At 38.4% G+C, this 15598-nt stretch overlaps 1 protein-coding gene across 10 annotated transcripts in view; it reads right to left on the bottom strand.

Moving 5' to 3' along the window:
• Nucleotides 1-15598, bottom strand: part of FAM50B (family with sequence similarity 50 member B) — a 63798-nt gene that overhangs the window by 15997 nt on the left and 32203 nt on the right. For 3 of the 10 annotated variants that reach the window (XM_077143703.1, XM_077143704.1, XM_077143705.1), the window contains exon 1: nucleotides 12653-12835. The exons of 4 other annotated variants lie outside the window; for them this stretch is intronic. The gene's annotated coding sequence lies outside the window, so the exon portion shown is untranslated. Of the gene's footprint in view, nucleotides 1-11195; nucleotides 11293-12652; nucleotides 12836-13613; nucleotides 13717-15598 lie in introns of those variants that run through there. 3 more of the 10 variants (XM_077143706.1, XM_077143708.1, XM_077143699.1) reach the window with 3 other exon arrangements.

The following is a 15598-nucleotide window of genomic DNA, read 5'->3' as shown; positions in this document are numbered from 1 at the left end:
TCTGTGATCCATTTTAAAATTAATTTTTGTATACGATATGAGGTTTAGGTCAAAGTTTAATTTTTTTTGCAAGTGGGTGTCTAGCTGTTCCAGTACCATTTGTTGAAAAGATTATCCCTATTCTATTAAATTGTATTTGCAATTTTGACAAAGGTTAACTTGCTGTGGGACTGCAGAGTAAAACAACTCAGACTGCTGGAAAAAAAAAGGAAATGGGACAGTTTCAGATCTTAACTAAATATCAATTTCACCTCCAATCTTCCCTTTGCCTTTCCTCACCATTTCCCCTTACACTATCCTTATTCGCTGTTCTGTACCATTGAACTACATGTCTGCCCCTTTGCAGTTATCACACAGTTTTGAGTACTATAGATTTATAGCAAGTCTTAAAATTGGTTAAAATGAATCCTTCAATCTTTTAAAAATTTTAATATTCTAGTTCCTTTGCCTTTCTGGTTTTAGAATCAGGTTGGCTATGTCAATAAACATCCCTTCTTGGATTTTTATTGGAATTGCATTAAACTTATAGATCAACTTAGGGAGATTTGCCATCTTAATGACATTGAGCCTTCCAATCCATGAATATGGTATATTTCTCCATTTATTTAGGTCTTCTTTCTTTCACCAGTATTTTGTAGTTTTCAAGCATCACTACTGCTTTTGTTAGATTTATATACAAATACTTATACTTTTTCTAGGATTTTATAAGTGGCATTTAAAATCGTTTTAATTTCCAATTGTTTATTGCTAATATATAGAAATGCAACTTATTTTTGTATGTTGATCTTGTATCCTGTGGCTTACAAACTCATGCATTAATTCTATGAGCTCTTTTGTAGATTCCTTGATAAAAATATATATATACATTTAAGTCTCCTATGGTCTGGAGCAGTAAGAAGGAAAAATCTGAGAGGATTGTATGGTAGCCCATCACAAACTCTGGGATCTGTCTGTAACTACTTGTTGAATAGTGCTTTGAAAACTATTGCTTTTTTTATTTCTTTACTTTGTATATATGTTATGCTATACAGTAAAAAAGTTAAATAAAATTAGTTTAGTTGGTTTACAAAAAAAGCATGGAAATATCCCCCCTCACAATTTCCTTATTCTTGACATTGTGCATTAGTGTGGTACCTTTGTCACAGTCGGTAGAACAATATTATTATACTAATAACTATAGCACATGCTTTACATTAGGGTTCACTCTGTGTTGTACAGTTCTAAGGGATTTTTTTTTCTTTTCTGATGACTTACATACAACTATTATCCCAAACAGCCATACCACTTAAATATTGACTCCCCATTCCCCACCTCCACCTGACTGCTGGTAAGCTGCATTCCAGCTTTTAGCTATATGATTTTGTATATTGTGCTTTAGTTCACATAAGTGAGATCATACAATATTTGTACTTTGTATTTGGTTTATTTCAAGCAACATGATTTCTTCAGGGTTCGGCCATGTTGTAGCATGCATCAGAAATTCATTCCTTTGTATGGCTGAATAATATTCCATTTAGCATATATATATATATACACAACTTTTGTTTTTTAATATCAATCTCACTTCCAATCTGTTGATGATACATGGGTTGCTTGCATCTTTTGGCAATTGTGAGTAAGGCCATAATGGATATTGCTGTGCAAATATCTGTTCAAGTTCCAACTTTCAATTTTGGGGGATATATATCTAGCAATGGGATTGTCCGGTGTATTAGCTAGGGTTCTCTAGAGAAACAGAATCAGCAGGAGATATCCATAGATATAAAATTTATAAAAGTGTCTCACATAACCATGGGAGTGTAGAGTCCAAGGTCCGTAGGGCAGGCCACATGTTGGCAACTCCAACGAAGGTCCTCAATGAACTCTCAGGAGAGAATGGCTGGACAGCCATGGGAATCAAAGAGTCCAAAATCTGCAGGGCAGGCTGTAAAGCTGGTGGCTCCAATGAAGGGTCTGGATGAACTCCACAGGAGAGGCTCGCTGGCTGAAACAGAAAGAGTGACTGTCTGTTCTGAATCCTCCTTAAAAGCCTTCCAGTGATTAGATTAAGTGTCACTCATTGCAGAAGACACTCCCCTTGGCTGATTACAAATGCAATCAGCTGTGGATGCAGCCAATGTGATCATGATTTAAGCCCATGAAATATACTCATAGCAACAGACAGGCCAGTGCTTGTCTGATCAGACAACTGGGCACCACCACCTGTCCAAGTTGACACATGAACTTGATGATGATACCAGGTCATATGGTAACTCTGTCCTCCACAGCAGCTGATCATTCTGTTTCCATCAACAAGGTATGAGGATTCTTATTTCTCCACATCCTCTCCATCACTTATTTTCCTTTTAAAATAAAAATGTAACCATTTTAGTGGGTTGGAAATGGTATCTCATGGTGGTCTTGATTTGTATTTATGTAATGGCTAATGATGCTGAGAATCTTTTCATGTGTTCATCAGCCATTTGTGTATCTTCTTTGGAGAAATGTAAATTCAAGTCTTTTTCCCATTTTGTAATTGTATTGTTTGTCTTTTTGTTGTTGAGTTGAAGGATTTCTTTATACATTCTGTATATTATACCCTTATCAGATATATGGGTCCCAGATACTTTCTCCCATTCAGTAGGTTGTTTTTTATTTTTTAAATAAAGTCCTTTAAAGTCCAACAGATTTAATTTTGATGTGCTTTTGATGTAAAATCTAAGAAATCATTACCTAACACAATGTGTTCCCTGTTTTTTTTCCCTAGGAGTTTTATAGCTTTGGTTCTTATATTTAAGCCTTTGATCCATTTTTGCATATGGTGTGAGGTAGGGTTCCAGCAGCATTCCTTTGCATATGGATATCCAGTTTTCCCAGTACCATTTGTGGAAGAAGCTATTCTTCTCCCACTGACTGGGCTTCCAGTACAATGTTGTATGCCAGTGGTGACAGTGGGCATCCTTTTCTTGTTCCCAATCTTAGGAAGATTCCTTGGGATTTTGTATGTAGTTAATCATGCTGCCTGAGACATGTTAACTCTGAGAATAGAGATAGTTTAATTTCTTCCTTTCCAGTCTATATGCCAATTATTTCTTTATCTTGCCTTTTTAAATTGATTATAATTTCTACTAAAATGTTGATTGCATAAAATTGGTGTTACTTCTTGAACACTGGGTTGAATTTGCCTGAGCAGCCATCTGAAAGTTTCTTTTGTGGGAGATTTATACTACAAATTCAGTTTATTTATAGGACTATTCAGATTAGCTATTTCTTCTTAGGTGAATATTAGTAATTTGTGTTTTTTTTGAGGAATTAACCTATTTCAATTAAGTAGTGATGTGCATAGTTTTGAATTATTCCCTTGTTATCCTTTCAGTGTGTGGAGGATTTGTAGTGTTTTCCCTTTCTTCATTCCTCGTATTGGTAATTTGTGTCTTTTCTCTTTTTCAGTCTGTCTGGATGTTTATCAAATTTGATTATGTATGCAAGAAACCAGCTTTTAATTTGCTTTATTTTTCTATTGTTTTCAATTTCATGGGTTTCTGCTCTTATCTTTATTATTTCCTTCCTTCTTCTTGCTTTGGTCTGTTTTCTTCTCTTTCTAGTTTTTAAGGTGGTTCACTAGAATATTGATTTGAGAACTTTCCTTTTTCTAATATAAGGTTTGGAAACTAGAACCTCTAGGTACTGCTCTAGCTGAATCCCATAAATCTTTATCTGTTTTATTTTCATTTAGATTTAGTTCAAAATACTTTCTAATTTCCCTTGAGACTTCTTTTTGACCCATGGGTTATTAAGTTATGTGCTTTTAAATTTCTAGGAATTTGGAAATATTTTTGTTAATTTTTTTTGTTAGTGATCACTTTCAAATTTGTTTTACAACCTAGGATATGTTTTATCCTGGTGAATATCACATGTAGAATTAAAAAGTATGTGCATTTCTATTTTGTTGAATGGGGTGTTCTATAATGTTAATTATATACTGTTTGTTAATGGTGTTGTTTAGTTCTATATTCTTGCTGATTTTCTGTGTCCTTATTTTATCAATTACTGATATTGGACTATTTATGTCTTCACATTTAATTGTAGATTTGTCCATTTCTTCCTGCTGATTTATTGTTTTATGTATTTTGTAGCTCTGTTGTCAGGTATATACACATTTAAGATTTTAAAGTCTTATTGGTGTATTGTTCTTTTTACCGTAGTGTTCCTAATATTTTTCCTTGCTTTAAAACCTAATTTGTTTTATTATTAATATTGCTATTCCTGTTTTTTTAATTAATGTTTACATGGCATGTCTTTTCCATCCTTTTACATTTAACCTGCTTATAGTAATGTATTTAAAGAGGATTTTTTGTAAATAGTGTATAGTTGGATCTTGGTCTTCTCTTCCCCCTTCTCCTTTTTTCACTGCTGTTTTGGCAATCTTGGTCTTTTTTTTTTTTTTTTTTTTCTTGGTTGTTCAATCCATTTACATTTATTGATATATTAGGATTTAGGTCCACTAGTTTGCTATTATTTTTCTGTTTCTTTCTTTTTCCATTCCTATGTTCCCCCTTACTACCTTCTTTTGAAGTATTAAATTACTTCTTAGCATTCCATTTCAATTTATCTCTTCAGGCTTTTACTCTGACTTTGTATAGATTTCTAGTGGTTGCTCTAGAGATTGAAATATATATTGTTACTGTTTCATGGTCTACTTGAATTGATATTGTACTACTGTAAGAGTAATTTCACCATATAAACCCCTTTACTCTAGCCCAAATTTTGTAATTATCATGTATTGCACCCAAATGTATTGAAAATCCTATTCGAAAATGTTATAATCTTTGCTTTCAACTACCATATATATTTAGCTTTAAGAATATATATTTCTAAGAATTCAAGAGGAGAAAAATTATCTACTATTTTTACCCAGATATTTGTCATATCTGGTCTTTTTCTTTCATTCTTGAAGTCAAAAATTTCCCTCTAGTAAAATTTCCTTTCCACTTGAAGAACTTCGTTTAACATTTCTTTTAGCATGGGTATGTTGGTGTGCTGGTTTGAAAGGATGGATGTACCGTAGAAAAGCCATGTTTTAATCCTAATCCCATTTTGTAAAGGCAGCCATTTCTTATGCAATTTAATCAAGAGTGGTTGTTGAGCTGGATTAGGGGAAATGTGTCTCCACCCATTTGATTAGTTACTGAAGTCCTATAAAAGAGGAAACATTTTGGAGAATGAGAGATTCAGAGAAAGCAGAGCAGAATGACTTAGTCACAAGAAGCAGAGTCCACCAGCCAGTGACCTCTGGAGATGAAGAAGGAAAATGTCTCCTGGGAAGCTTCATGAACAGGAAGCCAGGAGAAGAAGCTAGCAGATGATGCTGTGTTCGCCACATGCCCTTCCAGGTGAGAGAGGAGCCCTGAACTTCATTGGCCTTCTCGAACCAAGGTATCATTCCCTGGGTGCCTTTGATTGGACATTTCTATAGACTTCTTTTAATTGGGACATTTTCTTGACTTTAGAACTGTAAACTAGCAATTTATTAAATTCCCCTTTTGAAAAGCCATTCTGTATCTGGTATATTGCATTCCAGCAGCTAGCAAACTAGAATAGTTGGTGTTTATTTTCCTTCAAATTAGAAAGTTTAATTTCATCTTAATTCTTGAAGGAATTTTTCCTGGATATAAAGTTCTGGATTGATAGTTGTTTTTTTATACCTACTTTAAAAATGTTGTTTTGCTCACAGCTGGCCGCCAGGGTTCCCGATGAGAAACCTACAGTCATTTGAATAATTTTTACCCTCTATATAAAGTGTGATTTTTCTCTGCCTTTGTGTCAAGATATTTTTCTTTGGCTTTAATTTTCAGCAGTTTGATTAAGATGTATCTGGGCATGGATTTCTTTGATTTTTTCCTGTTTGGTGTTCACTGAGGCTCTTGAATCAGCAAGTTCATGTATTTTTCCAAAATTGGCAAGTTTTCAGCCATCATTTCTTCAAATATTCTTTATGCACCAAGTCTTCTTTTTCTGGGACTTAGACAACTTAGATGTTAGACATTTTGATGTCTTCTAACACTTCCCAGGATTCCCTTCATTGTTTTCTACTTTTCTCTATATTGTTCAGACTGTTAACGTATTTTCATGTTCACTGACTCTTTTTTTTTTCTTTTTATTCTGCAATTGAGCCCTTCCAATGAATTGTTTTCTTTTAAATTTTCTATTTCATTCTTTCTTTAAATCATCTACTGTACTACTGAGAGTTTATGTTTTCATTTGTATTAAGAGCAGTTGCTCTTACTTCTTGGAGCATGGCTATAAAAGCTGCTTCAAAGTATTTGTCTGATAATTTCAGCATCTAAGCCTCATATGGTGAGATGTGGTTGTCTTTTCTCTTGTGAATTATTGAGAGTGCCTTGCTAAGCTGTACTTTGAGTAATTTCGGGTTGTATCTTGGGCATTTTGAATATTATATTTTGGAACCCTGAGTATTTAGTTCCTATAGAGAGTGTTGATTTTTTTCTTTGTTTTATCAGTTGGGTTCAAGCTGCAAGTTCTGATCCACCTTCTATGTGCTGTAGTTCTCATATCAGATCAGTTTTCAAGGATGTTGCCTTGAAACACATTTAGCAATGTCCTACATGTGTGACACCCAGTGGGCTGTCTCGTCCTGGGTGGTGGTCTATTCTAGTCTTCAGCTCTAAAACACCTCTGTTATGCTGTTTAGCGCCAGATCTACACATGTGCAGCTTACGCATAAACTCAGGAGTTCATACACAACTTTATGAGATTAAGCTCCCTCTTCCCTACAATCTCTCCCTTTCACTTTCAGGCTCCCTTTTCTTGGCCCCCTTGTTAGAAATTGGAGCTTTCATTTTCCTCCTCTGCTGCACACATCCCACCATGGAGTATGCTTTCAGGGTTAAATGATGGGATGAAAGAGAAAAAAAAATGCAAATGGATTCAATCCTCACACTCTTGGGACCCCGTTTAGGTGATCAGAGAGAAGGGGATCTCTTCCTTCAGAGTTTTAGACAAGTGCCTGGCCACCACTGCTATCTCTGATGCCTCCTCCAACTACTGCCCAATTGCCTGGAGGCAGGGGTGGAAAAGAACAGAAAAACAATCACAGGATCCTGCCCCTCCCCATCCTTAAGGACTCTCCTTCCCGGTCCTCAGACCATAAAGAGAGGGTTTCTCTAGGATTTCTTACTATTCACATCCAACACCCAATTCCAGATTTTAGGCTGCATTTGAGTTGAGGCCAGAGAATAACAAAAGGAACAAAACCCCCAGGAAACACAAATTCATTCCCAGCTCAGTCTTTCTTTGAGTTCTGGTTTCTTCCCCCAATTTGTCTGCTACCGTTTATTTTTCGGAGTCCTCAAATAGCTCTGCTCCCTGCATTCTGCCCAGAATTTTTCATTACTTCAGTGGGAGAGACAGAGTGGAGTGTGATTATTCCATCTCCACCAAAACTGGAGTCAGAATCTTCTAAAGTTGAGCAGTTGAGATGTTTCTCATGGTCACATCCAGCGGCTGGGTGGAGACTGTGCTCATGTTTTTCTCAGCACACATGGTTGTGTTCTTTAGCTGTTCCATGGTGGGAAGAGTACAGCTGTGCCCTTAGTTGGAGCTTGCTTAAAACATTGGAGACCAAGAGATAGAGAAGTTCAGCTGTGATCCAGGAAACTCCTTTGACCATTTGCTCCTTCAGCCTCCTCTTGATATATATATTTTTTTATTAATTAAAAAAAATTAACTAACACAACATTTAGAAATCATTCCATTCTACATATGCAATCAGTAATTCTTAATATCATCACATAGATGTATGATCATCATTTCTTAGTACATTTGCATCGATTTAGAAAAAGAAATAAAATGATAATATAGAGAAAAAAATAAAAATAAAAAATAAAATATATATATAAAAACACACACACAAAAAAAACAAAAACAGAACAAACAAACAAACAAACAAACAAAAAACTATAGCTCAGATGCAGCCAATTGTATTTTAAAATCAGTTTGCATCTTCTTTTTACAGTGCAAATCTATGGTGTAGAAAGAGGATTTTACCTTTCAGTGTGTTGAAAGAAATTTCAGGGACTGCAGGAAACAAATGATCACACAGGATGCTTCTTTCTGCTGTTGGCTTTGGTGCACAATTGCTTTCAGTAGACTCCTTGGAACATGCTTTCAGTAGAGACACATGCAGAGACACAATTGCAACTCAACTGGCTGTCTGGTTTCACTGGTCAGGATCCCAGCCATGGCCTTCCTTGGCACTTCTCCAAGGATTCTTGCAAGACATACAAAGCTGGCCAAACTGACGCCAGGAAAACCCATTCTAAGACACTGTTCATGAGATGTAGTGGTTTGCAAGTCTGCTAACATATGCTTTCTCTGTAGCACAAATTAACCACCTGAGATCTTTGCTGGTCAGTGGAATTAATTGTTCCCAGTGACTTTAAAAAAGAACTAGGTCTTGCTGTCTAGTTGAGGATGCAGCTTGCCCTGCCTGGAAGAACTTGCTGTGAGTGATGCAAGTGATACTGAGATTCCAGTGGCGGATGAAATGCAAAAGGGGAAAGCTTTTCAATTTCATGACTCTCCAGGATTATCCACCAGATTGTCTTCCACAGCCACAGTTCACAGGATCTGTATCCAAGAGTTTGTTCAATTAGATGTTGGCAAAGTGTTTTGAGAAAACTGATAGTTTTGCAGTGATGTAGTAATTCTTTACAAAGGTTGCCAAAACTAAGGGACAGTAATTTAGTGGTCAGGACCAGGGTGACTGCTTAAAGATTGTGACTTAAAATCATTGCAAAGTTATATGGCTCCTTACAACTGATGTGGATTTTCACTTTTTCTGCTCCAGGCCCTGGCAGATTGCAGAGCTTCAGTTGGTGTCTGATGACTGAATGAATGAATAAATGAACAAATGTCATGTTGAATACTAAAACACTACTGATATTGGCAACACTAGGCATTGCATAAGAATGTTCAGTGTTGCCTCTTCATTTCCAGTTCTCTATTTAGAGGGAAGGGGTAAACGTTCACTTCCTTACAAACCCCTGAAACTCAGAATCCCTGTAGCTGGAAGAGTGACAGGTAAGGATTTAGATGGCAGTGTGGAAACCAGGCTGTGAAGGTCAGGAGGCCCCTGGCATTAATAGAACTGGGTTCTCACGTTGGCTCCAAAGCAAGTTTGTTATGGGCTTAGGAAGAGTCACGTAACTTCTGTATGCTTCAGTTTTCTCATCTGAAAAATTACAAACAGAAACTTTCGGATCCCTTTGCATTGTACAAGTCTAGAATTCCATGCAAGAGAACCTTCTCATAACTCATATATATGTTGATCGCAAGACATGGATCGAGGAAGCCTAAAACTCATTCATTTTGTGTTATTTCTCCTTGTGACTTCTTATCAAGAGACTCCAAACTCCAGTTTATGGGGTTGGATTGTGGGTGGGTAGAGGCCAGCTCAGCCAAAGGTGTTACAGATCCATCAGACTTTGGCTGTTTACAACAGGGCTGACGTGTTATCAAATTAGTCCAAAGGGAAGTCCAAAGGGTTGGGGAAGGGTGAGCTCAGATACAAGAAATTCCTGGTTTGGCAGCAGAGGGGATGGAGGCGTTCTCTGGCCCTCAGAGCCAGAAATCGGCAAAGTAGCAATGCCTACTTCCCGTGTTTTTTCAAGGAGCCAATTCTCTTTAAGTTGAAGACCTCTGATACCGTTAAGAGAAAACTAAAAACCCTTCGGTTCCCCAGGAACTAGTCGTGGGGTATCTCTTTTTCTCATATCCTGTTTGGGGAAGTTCTGTCTTTTTCTCTCACACTCCCTGGAAAACCTATTCCTAGGCCTTCTCCAGCCCCAGTCAAGGATCTCTTTCAAGATGGTGGAGTGTGTGGATCTCTTCCTTTCTTTTGCCTTTTCCAAACACAGTCATGGGCCAGATGCTTCTCCTGCATTAAGAAGCTGGACTAACCAAACCGAATTTCCTCTGATTTGTCATTATTTCAGAATGAAAATACTTAAGCTGCATGAATTTCATAAAAACTTCACACAAACTAGTCTCTATGTAAATAACCATTATTAATCATTGCCATTTCCTTCCAGATTTTAAGTGCATACGTAAGCATTTTAATACAAATGGGATCATTTTTTCATTATTTCATATAACATCAAATGATTCATCAAACTTCTTTCCATGTTAACTCTTAAAGACCTATTTTATCCTTTTTTAAGGTCCCTAAAGTAGAGGGCATATGGGAATATGTCATAATGCATTTTGCCTATTTTCCATTGTTGCATATTTGTTTCTACTGTTTTTTTAAATTTCGTTGATCATTCTTTTTTTTTAAATTTTTTTATATGGGCAGGCACGGGGAATCGAACTCGGGTCCTCTGGCATGGCAGGCGAGCATTCTTGCCTGCTGAGTCACCATGGCCCGCCCTTGTTGATCATTCTTATACACACTTTTCTGTGAGATAATTCTTATAGAGCTTTTAGAAAGTGGCTGGTACATATATATTAGTTATTATATTATTATTGATAATCTTTGAGCTTCTTTGAGCTTAAGGTTCAGCATTTTTCTTATGTTCTGTGAATTTTATAGTCAAACCATTTACCTATTTTTCTATTGAAATTTGTCTATATTGATTTATTAGAATAATTTATATATTAAGAATATCAACCTTTGAGCTGTCATATAAGTTCCAGACATTTCCCTCAGTTTGTTATTTGCCTTTGAACTTTGTTTATGTTTAACTTTGCCTTTTAACTTTTTTATGGTATTTCTTTGCCATATAGCAGTTTTTTGTATTTTTATTTTTATGTGGCCAGATCTGATCATTTTTAATTTAATGACTTGTGAGCTTTATATTTTTAAAAATTCACTCAGTTCTGTAGATTTATGTTTCCATATAAAATATATATACATTAATCTAGCTGGGATCTATTTCTGGCCATTTCCTAAGACAGTGTTATAATTTTTTCCCAAAGGGCAGTACAAAATTAAAGGCTTAGGAATTTTTCTTAGCCTACTCCATGGACCATAGTCATTCTTGCTTATTAGTGGTAATAAAAATAATAAAAACTGAGGTTTGTATTGTGATTTGCAGATTGCAAAGCTTCTGTACATACTCTGTCAGTTAGGAATCTCTTTATCTGAGAGAAAGCCTGACTCAAACTGGCATAAATAGAGATATTTAATGACTCACTTGTCTGGGAAGACCAGAGGTCATGTGGGCTTTGGATATGGCCTAATTTCGTAATCTCACCACCTCCTCGTTCTGCTTCATCGTTAGGCTGATCCTCCTTTAAAGCCACAAGATGATTTTTAGCAATTTCCCTGGAAATTGCTATGCACCTTCTCATTCACATCATGACCAAAGAGAAGAGGGCACTTCTTTCACAGATCTCCCAACAAATTTTCCTTGGCTTACTCCAATTCCTATGACCAAGAGGATGGTCTCTAGCTTAAGTCAATCGGGGTCTACTCTGGAGTTGGGGGTGTCAGTGAAGCTTTCCCTGAAGCCCAAAGGATGCATCAGGGAAAAGTAAACATGGAGATAAAAAATCAGGATCAAATAATGAAAAGGAAAAGGCAGTGGAAGCTGAGCACTCAAATGGCCACCACATATATCTTGTCCCATTTGATACGAATGGAGGTAGGTAAGTACTAACATCCCTATTTTACAGATGGGGATACTAAAGCTTAGAAGGGTTGAATGGATTGCTCTTGTCACCACTCAGCTAGTAGCTGGTAAGGTTCAAATAGAGATCTTATCCCTCCAAATTCTCTGCTCTTTCTAGCACTCTACGTTACCTCCCCATAGGCTTAGAACCACTACTAGAATATGGGACTGCATAAGCTCGACAGTCATTTAAAAAAAAAACAAACAAAACTAAACTAAAAGGTTAAAAGAAGATGTTAGCTATTGAATATGAAGGTTAGTGAAGTGTGAGGATTTGATGTCCCTGATGGGGGCAGAACATTACGTGAGTCTTGTATCTTCCAAAGGGCAGGAAGACCCTTGCCAATCTTAGGCTGAGTTTCCCCAAAGGGCAAGGCCTATGCATTGTGTTTATTTGGGAATGTGGCTGCAGAGAGCAGGAATGAGGGGCAAGGGGAGTGAAGTGTAGGGGTGAAGGAGAGGAAAGCCAATACAATCTAGGTAGTCATTGCTACATGTGACTGGGACTTGATCCTGCAGGAGCTTTTGGAAGCCCTATTAAATATATCTCAAAACTATGGGGTGGAGAGAAAAGGGGAAACATTTATACCCCAGCTGCCATCCACATTGGTCAATCGTTGCTCCACAGGATGTTAACAGCCTTGTATTTCTAAGTTGTGCATGAGTGAGTGCCCCGTGGTTTCCCTCAGGTATTCCAGCCAGCCACTGCACCAAGAGAAGTCAAGGATGAGGAGAGAGAAGAGGTACTCTTAGGTTGCTCCAGCATGAAACTGGTTGAATAGACCCATTATTAACAGCACTGGATAAAATAAGAGATGGACCAGAAGATTTTAAGTACTACCCAAGAGGTCCTTTACAAGCTAATAATGAGCTAAGGGCGCCACATCCTTCACAACTGGTTTTACTATCATTAAACAGCTATACTTGTTTAAGTACGGTTGTACTTATTAGACTGGGTACACCCAGTCTAGTCTCCTTACCGTCTGATAAACAGGCCAAGATTATTCCTTCTTGATGCATTTATTTCTATAGTTCCTTCTAACTGACAGGGATGATATGCAACACATGTGCCAACTGCCAGAGTAGGACGCTGACCAATAAGAATGGAGGCTGAGCCAGTCGGAACTGATGCAGGTATAACTGCCAGTATGGGTTGACCAGCTGACTTAGCCCTGCCTCACCTCAGTTCTCATTCCATCTGCTAAATCCCAATCTTCCTTCTCCTCCATGAAGATTCTTGGACTTCTGTCACTCATGTTGGTCCCTCCTTCTTTCTGATTAATTATTCTTTTGTGTACAGATTTATTAACATTTATTTGGTGATATAATGGTCTGAAACACCTGCATTTTTTTTTTTTTTTTGGCCTAGGCATTCTTCATGCCTCTTCATATGGTAACAATTTTGTCATACTTTCCACAGAGAGAATAGGAAACTATAACTCAGTCTTTCTTCTAGCACAGATGATCAAAAATATTTTTAAATTGTTAATCTAGAAAACTTTCAGCTTCAAAAATCCATGATAATAATATAGACATTTTTAGAATTTTTGTCAAATGTGGGGAAACTTGCTGTAAGTTGTTTTCCCCTCTGAGCTATAAAATTTCATGGGATTTTGAATTTTCTTGTGCATGTATGCTCTGTATACTTTCTGAATTGACACTGGATATATTCCTAGAAGCCATTCAGGTTGGCTAACAATATTTCAACCTTCATATTCATTTTAAAACATGACTCCAGAATTCTTAGACAATCTTCCCATTGAGAGGTGAGGTCTGTGTCCTCTCCCTTTGAATCTGGGTGGCCTCAAGTTTTGTATGTAATCAATAAAATGCTAGATAGAAAAGCCAATGCAGCTACCATGTGGTTCCCTAAGACTCTTGCTGTTGGAACCCCAAACTGCCATGGAAGAAATCCAGTTCCTCTGAAGTCACCATACTTACAGGAGGAAGCCTAGGCCAGAGGAAGAGACCACGCTTAGGGGTCCCCGCTGACAGATCCAGCTGAGGTCCCCACTGACAGCTGGGATCAATCACCAGACACATGAGTATAGATGTCTTCATGATTCCAGCCCTCAGCTATGGAGTCACCCCAGTCATGGGGGCCCCAGTCAGTGTTGGAACAGACACAAGCTGCCCTTTTGGAGTTCCTGTTCAACAGAGTCCATGAGCATTACAAAATTAACTACAATAGTTATGCATCAATAGTAACCCAAACAATGAAGGACTAACTTAACTAAGGTACAATCCTAATATTTGTAGGCTTAGGGCTGAGGTCATTGGAGGAGTATAAACCACTCTAAATACCCAAAGGCTTGAAAATTTTATAAATCAAGCTAATGAACTAATAAAGTAGTTTCTCTCCTCCTTCCTTGAAACTATGCCTCCATAATGACCTGGAAAGCCAGGTATGAATTGCAAGTTCACATCTGTTCTAGTTTGCTAGCTGCTGGAATGCAACACACCAGAGATGGATTGGCTTTTGATAAAAGGGGATTTATTTCATTAGTTCTTCAGAGGAAAGGCAGCTAACTTTCAACTGAGCTTCTCTCTTACGTGGGAAGGCACAGGATAATCTCTGCTGGCCTTCTCTCCAGGCCAGGTGATTCCTTTCTGCACCTCCAAAGGCCTGGGCTGAGCTACGAGTGCTGAGAGGAGGTATGCTGAGCTGCCTGGGCTGTGCTACTTTGCACTCTCTCATTTAAGTGCCAGCCAATTAAATCAAGCATCATTCATTGCAACAGGCACGCCTCCTAGCCGACTGCAGATGTAATCAGCAACGGATGAGGTTCACGTACCGTTGGCTCATGTCCACAGCAACAGAACTAGGTGCCTTCACCTGGCCAAGTTGACAACTGAATCTAACTACCACAACACCCAAGACTGGCTTTCACCCTCCTTGCCTACCCCTTGCCCAATCCAGCACCTTATTGGCTTCACCCATTCACAGACCCAAGGCTCATCCACCGTCTCTGCTGACAGCTGCCTTTCAGCCACACTGTGGGCCCAGGGGCACACACCTACAGCCGATTTGTGATCCTCAGCAGGGTGGGTCCAGATGAGAGGCCTAAGCAGGCCCTGAGGGTAGGCTCAGGTGTTGGACAAGAGATTCCAGGATCCTAGGAACACAGAATATGGCCCAGAATCTGGGGTGGGTGGGGGTGGGTTCCACCCCCTCGTCCATGGACTTTTTACCTCCTCTGGAAAGGAATGGTCAGACCATGGCCAGAGGGAGGCAGCCTTGCCATAGCCCGGGGGCCTACTTTTGCTAGCCACAAAAATATAGCCTTCTCCACTCATACCTAAAGTGTCCTCAATGCAATTTCCCCTTAGCGTTTTCTCGAAATTTTCTCAGCCAGCTCAATGCCACCCATGACAAGGGGAAGTATAACGGGGAAGATGTCAGAATGGAAGAAGACAAGAGTCATAATTGTGGTTGACGTGTCTTATTTTGGAAAACAATGCAGAAATGCATGACTGTGTGAATACAATGCTGAGACCCCTCCGAGGGTGTGCTGGTTTAAAGTTGTTATGTACCCCAGGATAGGCCATGTTCTTTTAATCCATTCCCATGGGTGAAGACCTGTTGGGAGTGGGGCCTTTTGATTAAATTATTTCAATTGAGGAGCTGCCCCAAGGTAGGATTTAATCTTCTTACTGAAGTCCTTTATAAGAGATGACAGACGCTCAAAGAGAAAAGAGAAGCCAAGAAAATACCCACAGAAGCTCAGAGAAGAAGCCACTGAGGCCAGAAGCTGAAAGCAGTGTAACTCAGGAGAGAAGAAACAGTAGGCACCAATGATGTGCCTTCCCATGTGACAGAGGTGTCCTGGATGCCAGCAGCCTGTTTTCAGAGTCCCGGTGTTATCCTGTTGATGTCTTGATTTGGACATTTCCATGGTCTAAGAACTGTAAATTTTAAGTTAATA

Source organism: Tamandua tetradactyla, chromosome 25 (assembly GCF_023851605.1).
Source record: "Tamandua tetradactyla isolate mTamTet1 chromosome 25, mTamTet1.pri, whole genome shotgun sequence".
In the NCBI taxonomy this organism is placed as follows: Eukaryota; Metazoa; Chordata; class Mammalia; order Pilosa; family Myrmecophagidae; genus Tamandua; species Tamandua tetradactyla.
The sequence above is the reverse complement of the archived record's forward strand: the minus strand, read 5'-3'. Positions and strand labels throughout refer to the sequence as shown.